Here is a 21245-nt window from a genome sequence, read left to right as displayed (position 1 = left end):
ACGATGGATAAAGAAGCTGTGGTCTATGGATACAATGGAATATTCCTCAGCCATTAGAAATGACAAATATCTGGAGGGCATGATGCTGAGTGAAGTAAGTCAATCGGAGAAGGAGAAACATTGTATGGTCTCATTCCTTTGGGAAATATAAATAATAGTGAAAAGGGAATAGAGGGGAAGGGAGAAGACGTGGGTAGGAAATGTTAGAAAGGGAGACGGAACATGGGAGACTCCTGACTCTGGGAAATGAACTAGGGGTGGTGGAAGGGGAGGAGGGTGGGGGGGGGTGACTGTGTGGCGGGCACTGACGGGGGCACTTGACGGGATGAGCACTGGGTGGTATTCTGTATGTTGGCAAATTGAACACCAATAAAAAATAAATTTATTATTTAAAAAAATTAAATTCTATTTTGATTTGTTTGTCCAAAAAATACATATTTTAATACCAGTGATAACTTAAAAATAAATATAATTCTTCCTTACACTATAGACAGTAAGAATACACAGACCAGATTACCTGTTCTTCAAGCTACAAGGACCCTCAAATCATTATCTTGTCTAACACCATGCTAATAAGAAAACATTATCAACTATGATGTGTAGATAGGTAACCTACGGAGAATAAAACCACTTATTTTAACCTATATGTTTTGTGGTTCAGTCGCTGATCAATGCACTTTGAAAATAACAATACTCAAGTGATAAGAGTTTATGCTTAATTCTTAAATCTTTCACAAGGTACAAGCTCAAACCCATCATATTCCATATTACAAATATTAAAGCAAGTGTCTTTTAAGTTATGTAAGTTAATTCCTTAGAACTTATTCAGATGAAATTACGCAAATTATAACTTATCCTATAAATAATCCAGGTTATACTCACAGCTTTTTAAATCTACAATTCGTATGTCTTATAAAAATTCTCGCCATTGTCTGCTAAACTTGCAGAAATTTAGAAAATGGAAAGAATTTTAATTTTGTGGCCACAATCAGAGAGTCCATGAGGGTTCGGGTAAAAACAGGGGCCTTAGCACGTTCCTTAGGGCGGTACCTCGGGACCTGGACAGCGGGGCACAGAGCAGCGGGGGGGCGAGCGGGGAGCCAGGCTTGGCCAAGTCCCCATGCAGCCCAGGGGCGACCCGGGGCCTTCCCCGCCGCGCCCCGCCCCCGCGACCCCCGCCGGCCTCAGGTCCCGCCCTCCCCGCTCGGGGTCCCTCCCGACCCCCCAGCATCCCGGGCCCCTGCCCGCCCCCCGCGACGCCGCCGGCCTCAGGTCCCGCCCTCCCCGCTCGGGGTCCCTCCCGACCCCCCAGCATCCCGGGCCCCTGCCCGCCCCCCGCGACCCCGCCGGCCTCAGGTCCCGCCCTCCCCGCTCGGGGTCCCTCCCGACGCCCCAGGGTCCTTGGCCCACGCTCCCCTCTCCCGACCCCCCAGCATCCCGGGCCCCTGCCCGCCCCCCGCGACCCCGCCGGCCTCAGGTCCCGGCCTCCCAGCTCGGGGTCCCTCCCGACGCCCCAGGGTCCTTGGCCCACGCTCCCCTCTCCCGACCCCCCAGCATCCCGGGCCCCTGCCCGCCCCCCGCGACCCCGCCGGCCTCAGGTCCCGGCCTCCCCGCTCGGGGTCCCTCCCGACGCCCCAGGGTCCTTGGCCCACGCTCCCCTCTCCCGACCCCCCAGCATCCCGGGCCCCTGCCCGACCCCCGCGACCCCGCCGGCCTCAGGTCCCGGCCTCCCCGCTCGGGGTCCCTCCCGACCCCCCAGCATCCCGGGCCCCTGCCCGCCCCCCGCGACCCCGCCGGCCTCAGGTCCCGCCCTCCCCGCTCCGGGTCCCTCCCGGGGCCGCCCTCAGCCCCCATCGCGCAGTGGGGCGCTGCTTACCGCAGGCCGAGTGCGGGTCAGAGCCCTGCCCCAGGTGGAGCCGCCGCTGTGGGTCCCGGTCCAGGCCGCGGCTTCCCCAACGCCCCCCGCCCGGGTCCCCCCCAGACTGATGCGCCTCTGCCCCCCGCGCCGCCTTCCGTTGAGGCCGTTGGAGCCCGGAGGCGCGGCCGCGGGGGCCTGGCCTGGGCGGGGCGGCGGGGCCCGGGGAGCCTGGGGCGCGCGCTGCTGCTTGGCCACTTTGGGCTTTAACCGCCGCTCCTCCCCTGGGCTGTGGGGTTTTTTTGATTACAGGAAACTAGAGGACTGTAGGGAAGTCCGGCCTTGAGCGGGCTGAAGCGACTGCTGTCACTACTACATTCTTTTTTAGGTGTGACAGGGCCTTGGATCTATAGACAAGCTTCTTGTTCACCAGGAGCACCCCTGCAATGTGCATTTTCGTGTCAAAGCCACATGTAAATGCCTGTTTTTAAATACTTCATGCACAGGTTTTTAGCAGAGAGTCATGTTTTAGTTCTATGACTGCTTATTTCTTTCTTTAGCGTTGCCTTTGTAATGAATCAGCACTTACACCTGTACTAGGCAATCATGCAGTTGGCACCCCAAAAGAAAGGTAATTTTCGCTCATTTTTTAAATAGCTTTTTTTTTTGAATTTTATTTATTTATGATAGTCACAGAATTTTCGCTCATTTTAAAAATGTAACAAAAACAATTATATTTGCATTTTAGGCCTCGTTTAATGATGTGACATCTAGAATGTTTATCAAATCAGATCATCATGTTTTTTTATTTTATTCATTTATTCATGATAGACCCAGAGAGAGAGAGGCGGAGACCCAGGCAGAGGGAAAAGCACGCGGGACTCCATCCCGGGTCTCCAGGATCAGGCCCTGGGCTGCAGGTGGCGCTAAACCACTGAGCCCCCGGAGCTGCCCGGTTCATCATGTTTTGCGTTTGTGGTGCTCCGTCCTTGAATAGGACATTTCATACCACTCTGCCACAAACATTTAATGTCCTTTGAATTCTGAAAATTCTGATCTAAAAATATTTGCAACAATTTGAAGGACTTTGAATTTGTGAAATTGTGAAATAAAGTTGAAACAGTAGAAAAGTTTATTCGGAGGGGATTGACCTCTGCGCATGTGTTTGAGTTAAAATAATGATGAAAAAGTAAACTTCGTCTATTTCTTCCTGTATTCTTATTTTGAGTTTTTAAACAGTATTTTCAGATTCTCAGTGTAGAATTAAACATTGCTGACACTAAAAAAGAAATACATCTTGTGTCTTCCCCCAAATAATACTATGGTTGCCGTGTCATGAGAAATAACACCACAGTGATTATGTCCTCAACTGCCAGGCTTTTTTCTTTCCTCTCCTGCTACCGTATCATAAGCAGCTTCACCACATGGACTGAATTCCATTAGCTGAGCAGAGATAGAGCAGTGTCAGCTCTCAGGTGAGTATGGCTACTTCTAAACTTTTTGAATCTGCAAAATGTACAACCCAGAGCTAGTGAAAATCCCTCTCTCTTTCTTTCAAAGACAGAGGATATTTACCCCCGGATCCGCTGGGATGGCATCTGAAACTCTGTAGACACTCCTGGAAATTTAGGTTTTTAGTACTTTTTTAAGTTGTCAGTAATGATGCAGTTTGTTGTACAAGTCTGCAGCTTAGGACCTCCAAGGACCTCTTCCTTATTTACAAATGTTCCACTGCCTTTTTAAAAAATGTAAAATGCTCTTACCAATATTTTCTGTGTTTACAAGCAGTTTAGCTTGACTCTTCTATTGCAGGCCTAGTATTTTCTTTAGCACGTTAGTTTGGACGTGACTATTTGTCAAAGTACTGAGCGTAATGTATGCCTACTCCTTGTATTTTGATGTCTGGTACTTCTCTTTGCAGCATTATATTTAATTTGAGCCAAACTCTGTGTATTTAACATATCCTGAACGCATTATTCTTCAAATTCTACAAATTCTTCATCACTTAAATTCTAATTTGGAACTTGTCAAAGTTTTGTTTCATGAGTCTATAAGGAAGTGGAAGCAAAACATTTGTAATGCCGTGTTTTTGTTGCTTCCACATGCATGATCTCAGTAATCACTCTGAGTTGTTATTAGCAGCGCAGCATTATTCCAGGTTTTTAGATCAAAGGACTGAGATTGAGGAATGTGTAGTAACTTACTCAGTGTTGTTGTTTTTATTACTCAATATTAGAATTGTTACTTTTCTGACTCTAATCCCATTGTCCTTTCTTGTACTAATTATCTCCCCTTGAGAATCTTCACATATAGGTACTTCGTATATTTTGTTCCCCAAATAAATTTTGAATGAAAACAGATCAGATGATTACTGAAAAGAAAATCCTTCCCCTCCTGTGTAACTAGTATATGTTTTGAACTCAAATGTATCATTTTGCTTTTTATTTAGGAATTTAAAAACGTTAAATAAGTTTTCACATCATTTCGTACAATGAAAAATTCATTACCTGATACATATTTTTATCCTCCAAGGACTTAAATACAGTAGACACCTCTTGTGTATTATGACAGGAGGGGGAAGAGCCCACATGTACTGTTTGGTTCCCATGACCTTTTCCGTATCCTCCAGGGACACTTGCTGGTGTCCGCTCATTTCCTCCCTTGACACGTAGAGGGAGGCCACACTGAGGCAAGAGAAACATGGCATGTCTTTCTACCCTTTGAGAGGTGCTAAGCCTTTTCCCTGGCATTAATCCGGTTTTGCTTCTAAATCAAGAAAGGAACCTCAAGAGGGAAAATACACCGTCTTCTGGGTCCTGACCCCCATGTAGTCCAGGCTGTTGAGTTCCTCTCAACTGAGCATCTTCCATTGAATTGTTATTCCAAAGACCTCTGTGTTTCAGAAGCCTTCTGGTTTAGGACACCTGTTTCTGGGGTGCTCCCTCTCTCTGCACAAAAATACCAAGTCAGAAGGCCCGGAGCCCCACAGCAGTGTCCTCTCCCAGTAGACCTGCTTAGCTGGGGAGAGTCACAGTCAAGTAGCAAAGCCAGTGCCAAAGAGCTCCCATTCCACCCTCCTTCCTACCTTGGAGAGGGAATTGAGGCCTTTTCATGGTTTCTGGAAACAAAAGAACTCTTTATCAGCAGGTTGAACCTTCCCTTTGGGCACAACTGTTCTTTAAGTTAAGGTAAACATTGTTTTTGTTTGTTTGTTTGTTTGTTTTGTTTTTACCTATTTAAAACATGAATGCCTTGGCTCTGATTTTGTCAGCTTGCTGTATTTTAATTTCTCCAGGACAAAATAATCGGCTTACTTTTTTAGGTTTTCAATTTGATTCTCCCCCTTATGCATTGCATATTATAGCAAATAGTAATAGAACTTCGCCAAATAGGCTGTGACAATTAAATTTTTTTCTTGGAGTTCAATTTGCCAACATATAGCATAACACCCAGTGCTCATCCCACCAAGTGCCCCCCTCAGTGCCCGTCACCCAGTCACCCCAACCCCCCACCCACCTCCCCTTCCACTACCCCTTGTTCATTTCCCAGACTTAGGTGTCTCTCATGTTTTGTGACAATTAAATTAATAATTCATTTTGGTTGCAAGTGTTTAGGCCTTGTGCTTTGACTGATATATGCAAAAATGATAATTTATTACAAATAAATTCATATACTTGCACTATAGTTTGATGAACCGGTAAATTTTGTCTGCATGACTGTCATTAAGCACAAAGTCAGATCATTTCAAATGTATATGTTTGACTTCAAGAATACCTGAAATGACGGCTCGCGGAAGAACATGTTTTTGGGTTTTTTTTGTCCCTAAATTTGTATGAACTTACTTAAAAGGTACTAAGAACACTCCTGTATTTCTGAAGTCTTGTACACTTAAATATAAAGAACTAAACATAACACATTCAATTCACATTCCAAAATAATAGACTCCGATTAATTTGCAAGTTCATTCTAAAGTCTTTCTTATTTTCAAGGAGTAATTCTGTTTGTAATATAGTAAGCCAAAGTACCTTCATGACTGAGTTTGCTCATAGGAATCGAGAAAATGAGCCTCTGCACAATGACCACCGCTGAAACAGCCCTGCTAAGTTTTTCTCGCGTGGGAGTCAGGTGCATATTCTCATAGAAGGAGATGGCATTCCTAGTTCCCTGTGTGGAGGTCAGCTGGGCTCTGAGTGACTGTAAATAGCAGGAGGGGAAAAGGCTCACTGGGAATCCGAGTTTGTGGTGTCCAGGGGCCAGCAAAGTTCTCTGCCCTGACAGCGTCTCAGGGGGGCTTTTATGCCCCAACCCCTTTTTCCACTAGAAGATTTTAAATTGGATCCACGTGTCAGAGCGTCTAAGACCTAAATAATTTCATAACATGGGAAATGTACCTGTTTCTTTCAAGTTGTTAATTAATGAATACCTCGATAAAAACCTTAGTATTTCCTTAGTGAAGCAATTTGGGAGGCATCGAGTCAGGTTGTAAAACTCAGAGAGTGTGTGGTGGTTGACAAAGGGAGTCTTTAGGCCCCAGGGCGAGCCCAGGATTGGTCAGGGCTTTTGTTCAGGTGAATGGGTTTTCCCTAGGCCTGTTTCAGATCCCCGAGCTCTTTTCGTGGATGCTGGCTCTATCTCCTTTTTACCGGACACTTGGGATTTGTGATTCATCATCTTCCTTGTCATAGTATCTTTGATCTTATTGATAAGTAAAATCTTGCCCCCCCCCCCATTTTTGTCCATACCAGGTATTACCTAGACCCCTGTGCAATAGAAGTACTGGCAGCTCTGCTACTTGGTTCTGGTTTACTGTAAACCGTTCGGCCCAGACGACAAGACGTGATACCCTATAAGGTTTCGGGGTCTTGCTTGTCTCTTTTCCTTTTTCTCCTTTTTCAGAAATGCTTGTATTGCAATGTTAAAATTTTATGAAAGCATCATTGTTCCTTGCTTTTTGGTTTAGATGGAAACATAACTCTTTCTGAAAACATGAAAGTATCCCAAACCTAAACATTCCCAGAGAAAAAGCATACCAATGTGCACATGCAGTTGTCTTTGCAACTTTGCTAACAGTAATTTGGGTTGATTAGAAACTTCACTGACTGTCGGGGATTTTCCCCAAATTTACGGATGCAATGAAACGCCGGGACGCCTGCACCCCGATGTTTCTAGCAACAATGTCCACAATAGCCAAACTGTGGAAGGAGCCTCGGTGTCCATCGAAAGATGAATGGATAAAGAAGATGTGGTCTATGTATACAATGGGATATTCCTCAGCCATTAGAAACGACAAATACCCACCATCTGCTTTGACGTGGATGGAACTGGAGGGTCTTATGCTGAGTGAAGTTAGTCAATCGGAGAAGGACAAACATTATATGGTCTCATCATTTCAGGGAATATAAATAATAGTGAAAGGGAATAGAGGGGAAGGGAGAAGAAATGTGTGGGAAATATCAGAAAGGGGGACAGAACATAAAGACTCCTAGCTCTGGGAAACGAACTAGGGGTGGTAGAAGGGGAGGAGGGCGGGGGGGGGGTGACTGGGTGACGGGCACTGAGGGGGGCACTTGACGGGATGAGCACTGGGTGTTATTCTGTATGTTGGCAAATTGAACACCAATAAAAAATAAATTTATCATTAAAAAATAAATAAATAAAATGAAAAAATAAAACGAAAAAAAAAGATACTTCACTGACATTTATTTATTGAAATATTTTGTTACCAGAGAGAGAGAGAGAGTATACCAGGGAAGAGGGGCAGATGGAGAGGGAGAGGGAGAAGCAAGCTCCCCGCTGAGCAGGGAGCTCAAAGTGGGGCTGGATCCCAGGACCCTGGGATCATGACCTGAGCTGAAGGGAGACACTTCACTGACTGAGCCACCCAGGCACCCCCAAAACCTTAGGTTACCTTTAAATGAGAGGATAATACAGTTTATAAATATTCTGAATTACGTTTATCTAAAGAGATTCAAAATTTTCCTATCAGAAGAGTATGAGCTTAACTCCTGGAATTGTCACTTGATTGTCCGTTAGAAAGAACTGTGTTCCTTTGGCTAAGTTGTCATCATTACTTTCATTTTCTGTATTAAAAGATCATCATCAGGGTGTCTGGGGGGCTCACTGGATGAAGCCTCAGACTCTTGCTTTCTGCTCTTGATCTCAGGGTCTTGAGTTCAAGCCCCACATTGGGCTCCATGCTGGGTGCTGGACATGGAGTCTACTTATCTACAAAAAAGGTTCGTCATCTTCCTCAGTGTTTATTCCTTATGAATGTCTGTAGGGTAAATACCGTTTTCTGTTCTACCACTGAAATGGGTACCTTATTCTCATGGATGCATTCAGATATTTTCCTCTGTGTTGAGTGACCATCGTGTGATGTCTGTGGAGTGTTCTTGGTAAAACTTGTTGGTCACTTTATGCCTGCTGACCTCAGGCTCCCTGTCACCATGACTCGCCCACTGCTTCTTGGTCTTCCCCTCTCATTTCTTCTCTTACCCCAATGGTTAGCAGTATTTTTTCCCTTTCTATCTTTTTTTTAAATGATGGCCCATTTGAAGAAACATGTTTATAGGCTCTTTTCTGTTGCAAAATATATATATATATATATATATTTATACCAGAAATAACTCTTGAGCCAAAATGGAGGAAAACATATCTTCTTTACACCTCGGCTTGCTTATGTTAAGGAGTGAGAGGTTGTCCGATGTTATTGCCTCAGTGTTGCCTGAGCTCAGGACTCTGTCTCTTCTGTCTTTTCCCATTTCTCCATCTGCAGACAGTATCCAGGGTAGAATAGAATTAATATCTTGTGATCATTTGCCACGGTTTAATTGTGAACAAGTAGGATCGAACAGACATATAGCCCTGCTTAGTGATCACTTCTCTGTGGAAAGATAGAAGTCACATCAATTCATCTAAAACCAAGGTTATTTATGATTTCTAGAAAATTTCCCTTTATATGTTACTGATTTAAACTCACAACTTATTCAGGTGCCTACAGAGATAAGCATATATCTTCCACGAAAGCTATCTTGTCAGTGTCTAGGAAATCTTTCTCAATTAAGTGGGTAATTTCAATGTTCTTTGGTTGCTTCCTGACCAGTGTTTTCTTACTGAAATGGGTGTTTTCTAACTGCGACTTGATGAATGTTCCTGGTGGAAGTGAACAGAGGTGTCAGTGGTCCAGAAGGTCGGGTTCTCGGATCCTCGTGTGTTGGCTGAAGTTTCCACCTTACTTTCTTGGCAAGGGATTTGGACCTCGTTAGAGTTCATTCTCGGGGCTCATCCGCAAGGGGATGGAAATCCCTCTCTCCGGCTCCCGCCTGCCTCTGGCTCCACAGCCTCCCTGGAGCAGTGGCGGCCCTGCTCCTCCTGCGGCCCAGTGCTCAGGAGCTGCAGGGCGGCTCCGGCCTCTGGGCCTCTGTGCAGCGGTTGCCCTGCCGGCCTGAGCGCACGTTCCTTGCCTTCCCTTCCTCGTGTGCTTCCACTCCCCCTTGCCTTAGCACCTCGCAGGAGAGCCCCTTGCCCTCTCTGCCTTGCTTTTGTTTTCTAAGGCGGAATGGACTTCCCAGTGTTTGTGGTAGTGACGTGCACTTAAGGATGTTCAAAGAAGTGACCTTATAAAATGCATATCTGTGTTATTAAGATAGTGCTCAGGTTGCCGCTCCGGCAAATAGGTCAGATCTTCCTGTGAGATCCAGGGGCCGGTTCTCCCTGGTCTTAATTCCAGGAAAGGCTGTGCTTTTCTGAAACAACTTGTCATTTTGGTCTTAAGTAGCAGCACATCTTCTATCTAAGTGAGTTTTCCTCTTTCTGTTTACTGCTGTGTGTTATTTTCTTTTTGAAAATAATCTTAATTTCCTTATGGTTATTTGTTAATTTTATCCATTCTAGAGAAAGCCTTTGTGCTTACCGAGTATGCTAGAACTGTCATCCAAATAGTGATATATCTTTCTAGACTGAAGAAATCTAGATGTATTATTGTGTTTCATATCTTTAATACTTGACTGGCTTTAAACAAAATAAATAGCTGTTCATGCATGACTGAGAGGGTTTTAGTTTTGTCACCCAGTGAAATAGGCTTGGGGATTAGGCATAGGTCATCATCAGTTTAAAGAGAGGAAAATACACTTGTTTTAATATCTGTGTGATCGAGATACCAAGCTACACTTTCCTCTCTAGCAGAGATGTGTCACACGAGGTTGTAGCTGTGTTCAGGTAGTCCGGTGGATGGATGCAAAATGGAGGGCAACGTTCCAGTCTGAAGCATTGTTATCTTTTCTCCTAATGAGCCTAAAATTCTAACAAACAATGCACTTTTGCGTTTTTTTGTATTGTTTTTTTTTTCAGCAGGTATATATATGCTTTCATTTTATTCATATGATAGTTTACCCAGTACAGCTCTAGGCTCCAACACCTTAAAAAATAACTCTCCTTTCCATACAAATATCACATCAAAATTCAGGTCCAGATTAATTTCACACACATTAACCTCCAACAGTTAAGCAACTATTTCCTCTGAGATACTTGCTACTCTCATTTCACAATGGATTTGGTTCATATAAATTGATGAAGACAACAGAAAAGAAAAGAAATGAAACGAAAAGTGTTTTCTGGACTTAGGTGATTTTGCTTTGCTTTTTAGTAAAACCTAAATGCATTTGTTAAGTTTGTGGTGTCTTGGGAAGACCAGAGACAATCCAGTTACACATTCTTTTTTTTTTTTTTTTTTGTATCACTTTTATTGTTTTCAGTTGTTTGATACTGTTTATTACATGGTTCAGATATTTGACTGCTCTGGTTGAAAATGCCTAAATCTTCTGAAGCTTTTTGAGGACATTAATTCTCTTCTTGCCTCTGCCTGTCTACCGCTGAGCCCAGCACAGTGTCTTCCATGGGGCACGGTTTCAGATATCCGATCGACTGATTTTTTTTTTTTTTTAATAAACTGACACCAAGAGGTTATAAGCTGTAACTTTATAATTTGTAGGACAAAAGCTCTGGACTTTGAAGGGAAGCCGTGATCACTGCTCGGTCCCTGCCCACCCCAAACTCTTTGTCCCCAGATGCAGCCACTCTGGACCCTTTGAGATGCTTGTCTGTTCTCCGCGTCCTTGTATCTGAAGAATGAGTATCTGCTGCAACTTCTTGGTTTCCAGGCTCGGGTGCTGTCCGCGTTCCTGCGTGGAAGGGACAGATTGGCGCCCCCTCGCATGCCTCCCCACACACAAACTCACGCCTCCTCCCACCCGCGGTGCAGACGCGGCTCTGCCGCAGAACCCGACCGATGGCCAGCGAGGGTGTTTCCTAACACGGAAGCACCAGGTGCAGCTCGGGAACCTGGGAGGCTCTCTTGCCATTTCCAGGCTCGCACAAGTTTTCATTTCTGCCGATTATGGTTCGTGAAGCAGGATGAGGCCTAATCAACGTGGTCCCCGCCTGACTCTGGCTTAACAGTCCGGGTGTCGGTGGCCAACAGACCCCTCGCGGTCTGGAAAGCCAGCCGTGTGAGTCAGGGAGAAACAGAACCAACTGGAGGTAAGTGTGTAAGTAGATCTACTTTAAGGAGTCGGCTCACACGATGGTGGAGGCTTGGTGACTCCAAAATCTGCCGGGGGGAGGCCGGCAGCTGGAGGCCCAGGAAGAGCAGACTTCTCCCTTGCTCGGGGGACTCAGCCTCTGCTCTAGGCAGGCCTTCACCCGATTGGACGGGGCCCACCCACATTATGGAGGGTGACTTGCTTTGCGCAAAATTGCCTGATTTAAAAGTTGATCTCATCCAAAGCCAGCCTCAGAGGAACAGCCAGAAAAGTGTTTGACCGGCTCTCTGAGACCACACTCCAGGCGACCTGACACATCAGATTAACCATCTCACCATCAGAAATTCATCCTCGAGTGGAAAAATCTCCTCTTAATACACTCACCACACAGCAGCTGTTGTGGCGAACACCGTCGGTCTCGCAGGCATCTCTCCTGCTCGGCGGACAGACAAGCCCCTTTCAAGGTCTTGGGAAATTCTTCACCCCTCTCCTGTCTGCTCTCTGACTGGTGGAACTCCTGTCTTTTTCTTTCTTTCTTGGTTTGCTTCCTCAGTTTTGGTGCTTTGCTGAGACGTATTTTGAAAATATTGTCTTTCCATCTGTGGCTTGTCTTTTTATTCTTTATAAGAGCAGAACTTGTACATTTTCATGAAGATTAATTCATCATTTTTTGTGTTTATGGATCATACTTATGTTGTATCTGAGAAATCTTAGTCCAACATAAAATAAAAAGACATTTTCTTATATTTTCTTGTGGAAGTGTGATGTTTCAGGCTGTACATTTAGGACCGTGGTTAGCTTTATTTTTGTATATGATGCAATCTATCAATTTCTTTCTTCTTTCTTTCTTTCTTTCTTTCTTTCCTTTTCTTTCTTTTCTTTCTTCTTCTCGTTCCTTTTTTGGTATTTATCTATCTCTAGCTGTTTCAGCACAGATTTGCTGAAAGACTTTTCTTTCTCTGCTCCCTTTTATTTCTTTTTCTTGTCTTACTGAAGTGGCTGGAACTGCATATGAATGTCACACAGAACAGTGAAAACTGGAGGCCTTGTCCTGTCACTGATCTCAGAGGGAAAGTGTCTGCTGCTCTTCTGTCAATGTGATGTTAGCTATGGCGTTTTTGTACACGACTTTAATCAGTTTGAAAAAGTTCCCTTCTGTTTTTAATTTGCTGGGAATGGATGCTGCTTTTTCTGCATTTAGGTGACATGTGCATTTTCCTTTCTGCATATTAATATGGTGGATTATACTAGTTGATATTTTAATTTAATTTGATTATTTTAAAAAGATTTTATTCATTTATTCATGAAAGACACACATGGAGAGAGGCAGAGACAGGCAGAGGGAGAAGCAGGCTTCCTGCAGGGACCCCGATAAACCAGACAGAGCGTCGGGGCAGGACGGCCTCCGCTGGACAGGTGTGTTCTGGTCAGTCCCTGGGGTAACATCGAGAAGCTGCAGTCCCGGAGGCAACCAGGAGGTGACGGCACTGATGGGAACAGACCCACAGAGTCCACCTCTTGTGTAACTGCCTGGGAGATGCCAAGGATAAAGGCAGGATTCTAGGAGCTTCCACGAAAACACGCAGGTCACCAGCAGTGGGACTAGACCTGAGTAGACATCTGAAGGGTCCCTGGAAATTCTAGACTCCCAGGGAGGCCCAGGTGGAGCTCTGCACCCAGGCAGGAGCCACACTGCGGGTCCGCCGAGGACCGCCAGACACACAGAAGCTTCCAGAAGCATCTGGGTTTGTACCTTTCTTGGAAGTTATTTGAAAATGTGCTGCAGCAACAGAAGAAAAAGCCAACAGAGAAAGCAAGAACCCGAGGCCCTCGGCTGCCCTTGGCTGGGTCCCCAGGCATCCCGCTGGCTCCAGGCTGGTCTCTCGGGCCTCTCATGGGCCCGTCTCTTCCCTGTGTCCCCACGTGGCTGTCCTCTCTGCTGGTCTGTGTCCTGATGTCCCCTTCCCACGAGGATGCCAGTCCTATGGGATTAGAGCCCACCCCAGTGGCCTCATTGTACCTCCATCACTGACCCCATCTGCAAACCGTCATGCCTGAGGTCCGGGGGTTCGGGCTTCCCGGGTGGGTCCTGGGGGGACACGGTTCAGCCCCTTGCATGTACTAACATGTTACCCCTGGAAAGAACAGAATGCACAACGCAGATTGCAACACGGTCCGATTTTGCACAACCGATGGAGTGTGAGGAAAGAGAGCCCACCTGGCCGCCGCACCCCGCAGGCCTGTGTTTTACAGCACCCGCTGCCGCATTGGTGCGGGTGGGTCCCTTCACATGGCCCAGAGCTTGGGTTTTCGGGCACGGTTGGTGAGGGCGGGTATTTTTCTCTCTCTCCTCCTGTGAACACCTGCCTTCAGCCACCTCCACCAGCCCACGTGGGGATCTCGGGGTTCTGGCCGTCGGTCGGTCCCCTCGGCCCTCGCAACCTGGTGACGTGGTGCAGCCCCTCTTGCCCGGAGCCTGCGCAGGGGGAGGCCGAGGCCCAGCCCGCACGGGCCTGCCCCCCTGGCGCCCAGCGACCCCCGGGCCCAGCAGTCACTAGAAATGCCCCCCAGCGGGCTCTCTTCTTGTCCCCAGAGACACACACCTGTCGTGTGGAGGCTTGTTCCATCTCGCTCTCCCTCTTGCACGTCGTAGTTCTTCTGTCCCGGGAACAGAGGATTTTAAAGCACAAATTTGCTTTGCCATGTTGACCTACAGGTCCTCGCTTACTGGTTTTTAAATGTCATGACCTATTAGAAATAAGGCAGCCTGCAACTCAGTTACAGGAACGACTGTGACGTGACCGACCGAGACCCTGTACAGGTGACAGAGCGGCGTTACGTCCCGAGACGCGGGGGGAGGCAGGCACAGGAGGCACCGGGCAGGTTAGCAGCCAGGATCGGATCTGCACTGTTCTCCCGAACTTCAGGAGCAGCCCGGGTGTAGGGTGCGCGATGTGAGTGACCCAAGCCCCAGCGTTACGTCAGCATCACTGGGGTCACGTCACTGTCTACACGGGATGACCTCTCGGACAGAGGGGAGGCGGAGTTTTGGCATTGGGACAGGACCACAGAACAGCTCAGTCCCCAGCTGTCTCTGCAGAGCAGGGTCATGTGCATCCTGTTCTGCGACTCATTTTGGCTCACTCATACACTCCTGCACGCACTCGCATGCACATGCTCACATGCACCCACTCACCACTCATGCATATGCTCACGTGTATGCACATTCCTGTGCGCACACTCACACACGCAATGTTCTTGCACATGTGCACTCACCTGAACACACATGCACATGCTCACACCCACTCACCACTCATGCATATGCTCACGTGCATGCACATTCCTGTGCACACACACACACAACGTTCTCGCAGATGTGCACTCACCTGTTCACACATGCACATGCTCACATGCACCCACTCACCACTCATGCATATGCTCACATGCATGCATATACCTGTGCACACACTCACACACGCAACATTCTTGCACATGTGCACTCACCTGTACACATGCACATGCTCACATGCACCACTCACCAATCATACATATGCTCACGTGCATGCACATACCTGTGCACACACACAATGCTCTCACACATGGGTACACACTCACCCACATCCACGTGTACATGCTTGCATGCACATGCTTACATGCATGCACACAATGCATGCAGTCACATGCTTGCACACACATGCTTACCTGCATGTGCTCACACGCATATCCTCACACACCCAAATGCACACATGTGCATGCACACTCGTGCACATGCTCATATGTATGCACTTGTGCACATGTTCACACATGCACACACAGATGCACACATGCACAAGCTCTCACATGTGCATGTGCACACACATTCATGAACACAAACTCGCACTCAGGAGCTCACACTCACATACACATGCTTTCACACACGCAGGTGCCGATGTTCAACGCTGGTGATTCAAACCAGAAGAGACCTCCACGCCTGTTTGGAGGAGACACCTGGTATTTCCTTCATGGGAAGCAAGCGCCAAATGGAAAAGAGTTTTGCCCTCAGCTTTGACAGGTAATCCCGCTTCTGGGAGTTTATTTGAGGAGAAAGTGAAAGTGAGAGGAAACGTTTCTGTAGGAGGAAGTTCTCACAAGTGTGAATTGTAGGAATAGAATTCAACGATGTAAATGCCCATCAACAGATGGGTGTGCAAAGACACTGTGTCACACTGGCCATGCATGCTGTGCAGTCAGTGACATTATCCTTTAAAGCAGGCTTTAATATGTGAAAATTCTACATGCTACATAAAATTTTTGAAAAGCAGGAAAAACACAAAACTGGTAACTATGGTTATCTCTGGGTGGAAGTATCATTGGCAACTTAAATGTTCCTTAGATTTTTTTTGCTTTATTTTCTATTCTTATAATCAGAAGGATATGTGCATTTTCCAGACGTGCATCCTGCCCCGTGGCTCGTCCAGCCCCAGCCCCAAGACATTCTGGGAGCCCCGAGAACTGCACGGGGCCCGTTGGTGCAGAAACAGCACTCCTCATCTCCCCACGCCGTCCCTCCTGCATGTGGACAGGCTCCCGTCACCCTGGCTCCAGGTACCACCTGTTGCCGTTGCCCTTGGCATAGGACTGACACTCACTAGTCACCCAGTAACAAGCTGGCAGCGTGGCTGCCACTCCCCTGAGACCAGTAACCACCTCTCATTTATCTTTGCAGTTCCCATCAGGCCTGGCAAGTCACCTGGACGCTAATGAAGCTCCACACACATCCACACAGTTTGATTTGATTTCAATTAGTTCAGTATTTATCATCCACCAAGAAAAAGCTGATCAAACTGTCTGAGCTCTGCAGGCGTGAGTCTGAGCTGTGTCTCACTTGCCGGTAGAGGCCCGGCCGCAGAAAGCAAATAACTCAGTGCGTCTTGCCGGGCAGCCACCGTTGTCCACACACCCTGGGGTCTGCCCAGGTGTCCACCTGCACAGCGAGGACCCGGAGGGAGCCGGGAGCTGAGGCAGGGCCTTCTGGGGGTGGGGGGGAGCTTGGCGGTTGGCTGCACTTGGCCTGGTTCATCGCACTGGGATTTGATGGGGAAGGACGCGGGCAGGGAGCAAGGACACGGGCCAGCATGGGGGACAGGGAAGGGCCGGAGAGTGGCGGGCCATGGGACGCCCTCAGGGACCCTGCAAGGAGACCCAAACTGTGTCCCGGGTGGGGAGGGTGATGCTGGAGCCCCGCTGCAGCTGGGTGGGCAGGCGAGGGATTTAATGAGCACCAGAGTAGACCCTCGGTGCCTCGAGAAGCCAGGTTTTCCTGCCGCAGTGTGGAGGAAGATTCTAGAACACAAACGCTGTGAGGGCAGAGATGTTTGTGTGCTTCACCAATCTGTGCCCCTAGGGTGGGCAATAGGAGGCACCCATTAAGGTCTGTTGAACGCGAAACAGAGCAAGCACTGGAACGAGATGGCTGGCGGCTCCTTCTGGTGCCGGGGACAGGGGACAGGGGTCATCTGCTTCCGAGGCCCAGTCACTGGCTGCCGCAGCTCTGGGCATCGCTGCGGGAGGAGGGGCCCTGCCTGCCGCCCAGGGGCCTGGGGTCACCTGGGAAGCGGGCCCAGAAGCACCCAATGGGGGCAGACCCTACCGGCTGGCGGGGGAGCATCGCCCTTCTGTCCTGCGTCACGGCTTTCTAAGATCCTGAGAACGTGGAAGCCTGTGTCATCGAGGACTGCTGGCTGGGGGATAGCGGGCCTCTGAGGAGAGGTCAAGAGCCAGGACACGCCGAGCCCCACAGGAGACGAGGTGGCCCCGGTGTCACTGAGCCCCCAGGCCCCCTGCTTTGCTCCACAGGCTGCACGGCTGCGGCAGGCGCGGCCCAGTGGGGTGTGAGCAGACTCCTGCGGGGGGCCGGGCCCCCCTCTGACCCCCCTAGAGGTGGGCGGGGGCGGGGGTCAGCGCAGGACAGGCCCGGCCGAGCCCACCACCGTCTTGCCGCGCAGCCCGGGGATGAAGAGCGTCTCCACGGCTTTAGAAGGTTGAAGAGAATCCACAGAGAAGACTGCTTCCTGGAGCGTGAGCACCGCGTGGGATGCGGATCCCGTGAACCTGAACCAAGTTTTATTGGCGCAGAGACGCGGGGGCCTTGGCGCTCGCCGCTGACTTCCGGCTGTGGCGCAGTGGCAAGTGGTGACAGGAGCGTGTGGCTCTCGGAGCAGGAGCCACTCGCCCCCAGCCCTTCGGGGTCTGCAGGTGCTGCCCGCGGCGGGGAGCAAGGGCTGCACACCAGCACCCCCGCTCAGGGCCGAGGCTGGCTGTCCGCGCGCTGGGGACGTCCTCTGAGGCCCCAGAGGTCCTGTCCCGGCGGGAGAGCAGCAGGTCGCGGGCCACACGCTCATTAGCCCCGCTGCCCAGGGAGCCTCATGCCCCCAGGCCTCCCGCACCGTGTACCCCGCACGCAGTAAATGCACGTGTACCCGGACCAGTGGACGGTCCCCGTAGGCCCCGTGCTGGGGGTGGTCAGAGGGAGCCAAGCCGGGGTGACCAGGTGGGGGAGCAGGCTGTGGAAGCCAGAAGGAGCTCCCCGAGGTGCCCCAGGGCCCAGGTCGGGTGGCGGCGGGCAGGCTGGCGGGCGGCCCTGGGCAGGTGGGGACAGGGACAGCTCTGAGCTGGGAAGGAACTAGCACATCTGGCCTGGGTTGGCTGCGTGGGGGCAAGGGGCACGGCCCGGTGTCCACAGGCCCGCAATGGGCTGGAGGCCAATAGGCAACATCTCCCAGCGGCCAGATGGGAGGAAGCACATCCAAGCTGGGGCCTGGGCGGCGGCAGGGAGCCCGCGGGGCATCTTGTGTCCAAAGCAGAGCTGCGGGGGGCAGCACCAGCCTGGGCCCGAGGCCCTGGAGGGGTGAGGAGGGGCTGCTGGGCCCTGCAGCCACCACCTCCCCTGCCACCTCCACCACTCCCACCTGCCTCTGGGTTGCACGACCGCCCCGGGAAGTGCCTGAGGTCGGGGGAGCACCTTCCCCACCACCCACACAGTCCTGGAGCCTCTGGTGTCCTCCAGGAATGAGAACCTGGCCCGTGAGCCCTCCATCTGCAAGGGGGCCCTAGCCGCCCCATCTTCACCCCCGTGAGTCACTCGGGTCGCCTCTGACTATGGGGAACCCCAGGTCCCACCTGACGGGCCTGTGGCCAGTCTGTGGGCAGATCTCAGGGTGGGGGGGGGGCGTGAAAGCCAGGTGTCTCGAGCCCTGAGGATGTGATCTCTGCAGCCCTGGGTCCCCACCCCAGCCGCTCTTGTGGCAGCGGAGATGGAACTAATGAGCCTGAGGGGTCACCACCCGATCTTCATATTAGCACCCGTCTTTCCTGCGTCTTCAAGGACTCGGGACAGAACGTTTGTCCAGGGCCGTATTATAGTAAAACCCCAGCCGCGTCGATTCTGCTGTTTATCATGATGCTTATCATCACTTGTATTTTATCGGCCAGACGTCTGGGGCAATTTTCTTTTCATTCGCATGAGACTCTATTATTCTGCAATCACAGCAGAGAAAGGGGGATGTTTATTTGAAGGAGATGCAGTTTCTCTTTACAGAATTTATGTAGAATGTCTCCTAATGCATTTTTAAACTGAAATCCGAGAAGCAATTTTCATGCCAGCTACTATCCTGCAGAGACACGAGAATTTGGCGATTGGCATAAAAAGAAAAAACACATGTAACTTTATCAGTTAGGGAAAAAAAATGTGAATGATAAAATTGTCCTTCTTTTCCAGAAAGCAGCACATGTAAATTTTTTTAAATAAAATCTTTAAAAAGTAGAAAGTCTTACTTAGGTGGCGAATCCTGAAATACATGGGAAAGAGAAAGGAAAGTAAGTCACCTGGAACCCGACCAGCTGGAGAGAAGTGGTCCTGACAGTGCAAACTTGCTCCCCGGCTTTATTCTGTGCAGCAAACACACTTACTAGCTGGGCAACGTCGCTCTCGTGGCTTCCCCCAGCAGGGGGACCAACCCAGGGTGATATATGAACAATGATTTCCCTTTTGTCATTGACCCAGGGGCCATTATTTAATTTATTTATTCCTGAGAGACACGGAGAGAGGCAGAGACCCAGGCAGAGGGAGAAGCAGGCTCCATGCAGGGAGCCCGATGTGGGACTCGATCCCGGGACCCCAGGGTCACGCCGTGGGCTGAAGGCAAGTGCTAAACCACTGAGCCACCTAGGGATCCCCTGTACCGGAATTTAAATAAAAACTTTAAAAGGAAGAAAGAAAAAGAAAGAAAGAAAGAAAGAAAGAAAGAAAGAAAGAAAGAAAGAAAGAAAGAAAGAAAGAAAGAAAAAGAAGGGAGGAAGGCAGGCAGGCAGGCGATGGCGAGCCTACTTTAGGTACAAGAACCCCACAGAGAGCTGCAGGTGTTGCCCCAACACTCCTGCTACCAGGAGGACGTGGAACCTGCAGTCAGAAGTTGACAAAAGGAGAAAAAATAAGTGGGAAATATCAGAAAGGGAGACAAAACATGAAAGACTCCTTTTTTTATTAATAAATTTATTTTTTATTGGTGTTCAATTTGTCAACATACAGAATAACACCCAGTGCTCATCCCGTCAAGTGCCCCCCTCAGTGCCCGTCACCCAGTCACCCCCACTCCCAGCCCTCCTCCCCTTCCATCACCCCTACTTCATTTCCCAGAGTTGAGAGTCTTTATGTTCTATCTCCCTTTCTGATATTTCCTACCCATTTCTTCTCCCTTCCCTTATATTCCCTTTCACTATTATTTATATTCCCCAAATGAATGAGACCATATAATGTTTGTCCTTCTCCGATTGACTTACTTCACTCAGCATCATACCCTCCAGTTCCATCCACGTTGAACCAGATGGTGGGTATTTGTCATTTCTAACGGCTGAGGAATATTTCATTGTATACAGAGACCACATCTTCTTTATCCATTCATCTGTCGATGGACACCGAGGCTCCTACAGGAGAGACTCCTAACTCTGGGAAATGAACTAGGGGTGGTGGAAGGGGAAGGGACCTGGGGGTGGGGAGGACTGGGTGGTGGGCACTGACGGGGGCACTTGACGGGATGAGCACTGGGTGTTATTCTGTACGTTGACAAATTGAACACCAATAAAAAGTAAATTTATTTATTTTTTTTTAAAAAGAAAAGCTTGGGAAGGAGCCGCCAGGAGATGTATTTGAAAGAAGTAGACAGTTTCTTTTTCTTTTTTTTTTTTTAATATTTTATTTATTTATTCATGAGAGATACAGAGAGAGAGAGAAGCAGAGACATAGGCAGAGGGAGAAGCAGGCTCCATGCAGGGAGCCTGATGTGGGACTCGATCCCCGGACTCCAGGATCACGCTCTGGGCCAAAGGCAGGTGCTAAACCGCTGCGCCACCCAGGGATCCCTAGACGGTTTCTCCCACAGAACATGGAGCGTCTATCATTCTGCTGGGACCTACATTTTCTTTACCATCATCCCTTACTGGGAGGCGGATTTCACCACCGTGGCGTCTCTTGTGCGCCCGAACATCGCGCACCCAGGCGTGACATGGAGGCCTGCAGTGCTGTCCCCGCGGAAACCAGAAACGGGAGGACAGGAGCAGACCACGCCTTGGGGACGCCTCGACGGCGCGCCGGGCCCTGCCACCGGGCAGGAGGAGGCTGCGCGCACGCGGCTGTCCCAGGAGCAGGCGGGCCAGGGTGGGCGCTGGTGGCCCTGTGGCCGGTGCCCTGGACGTGTGGGCTCACGGCCTGCCTCCCCCAGGGGCCTGCATCGGCGGACGAGCCCTGACCCTCAGTCTACACCTTGCGCTTGGTTAAAGCACAGATTTGCTTAGGAACTTCCCGTTTGAAACTTGAT

At 49.3% G+C, this 21245-nt stretch overlaps 2 long non-coding RNA genes across 25 annotated transcripts in view; one reads left to right on the top strand and one right to left on the bottom strand.

Annotated features, from left to right (window-relative positions):
• LOC140605336 (uncharacterized) overlaps positions 1–2078 on the bottom strand; it is a 34461-nt gene extending 32383 nt beyond the window's left edge. For 5 of the 23 annotated variants that reach the window (XR_012008053.1, XR_012008059.1, XR_012008057.1 and 2 more), the window contains exon 1: positions 1877–2033. This is a non-coding gene — a long non-coding RNA (uncharacterized lncRNA). Of the gene's footprint in view, positions 1–1876 lie in introns of all 23 variants that reach the window. The other 18 variants (XR_012008052.1, XR_012008050.1, XR_012008064.1 and 15 more) reach the window with 8 other exon arrangements.
• LOC140605338 (uncharacterized) lies at positions 2043–16355 on the top strand. 2 transcript variants are annotated; one of them, XR_012008073.1, is made up of 6 exons: positions 2043–2328; positions 2416–2486; positions 2687–3330; positions 15317–15445; positions 15823–15978; positions 16100–16355. It is a non-coding gene; the product is annotated as an uncharacterized lncRNA (long non-coding RNA). The 2 variants fall into 2 exon arrangements; XR_012008074.1 differs by lacking the exons at positions 15317–15445; positions 15823–15978; positions 16100–16355 and adding an exon at positions 3416–5330 and having other exon boundaries at positions 2046–2328.
• Positions 16356–21245: the final 4890 nt, after the last annotated feature.

This window comes from Canis lupus, chromosome 15 (assembly GCF_048164855.1).
Source record: "Canis lupus baileyi chromosome 15, mCanLup2.hap1, whole genome shotgun sequence".
In the NCBI taxonomy this organism is placed as follows: domain Eukaryota; kingdom Metazoa; phylum Chordata; class Mammalia; order Carnivora; family Canidae; genus Canis; species Canis lupus.
This window is presented reverse-complemented; position numbering and strand designations above follow the sequence as displayed.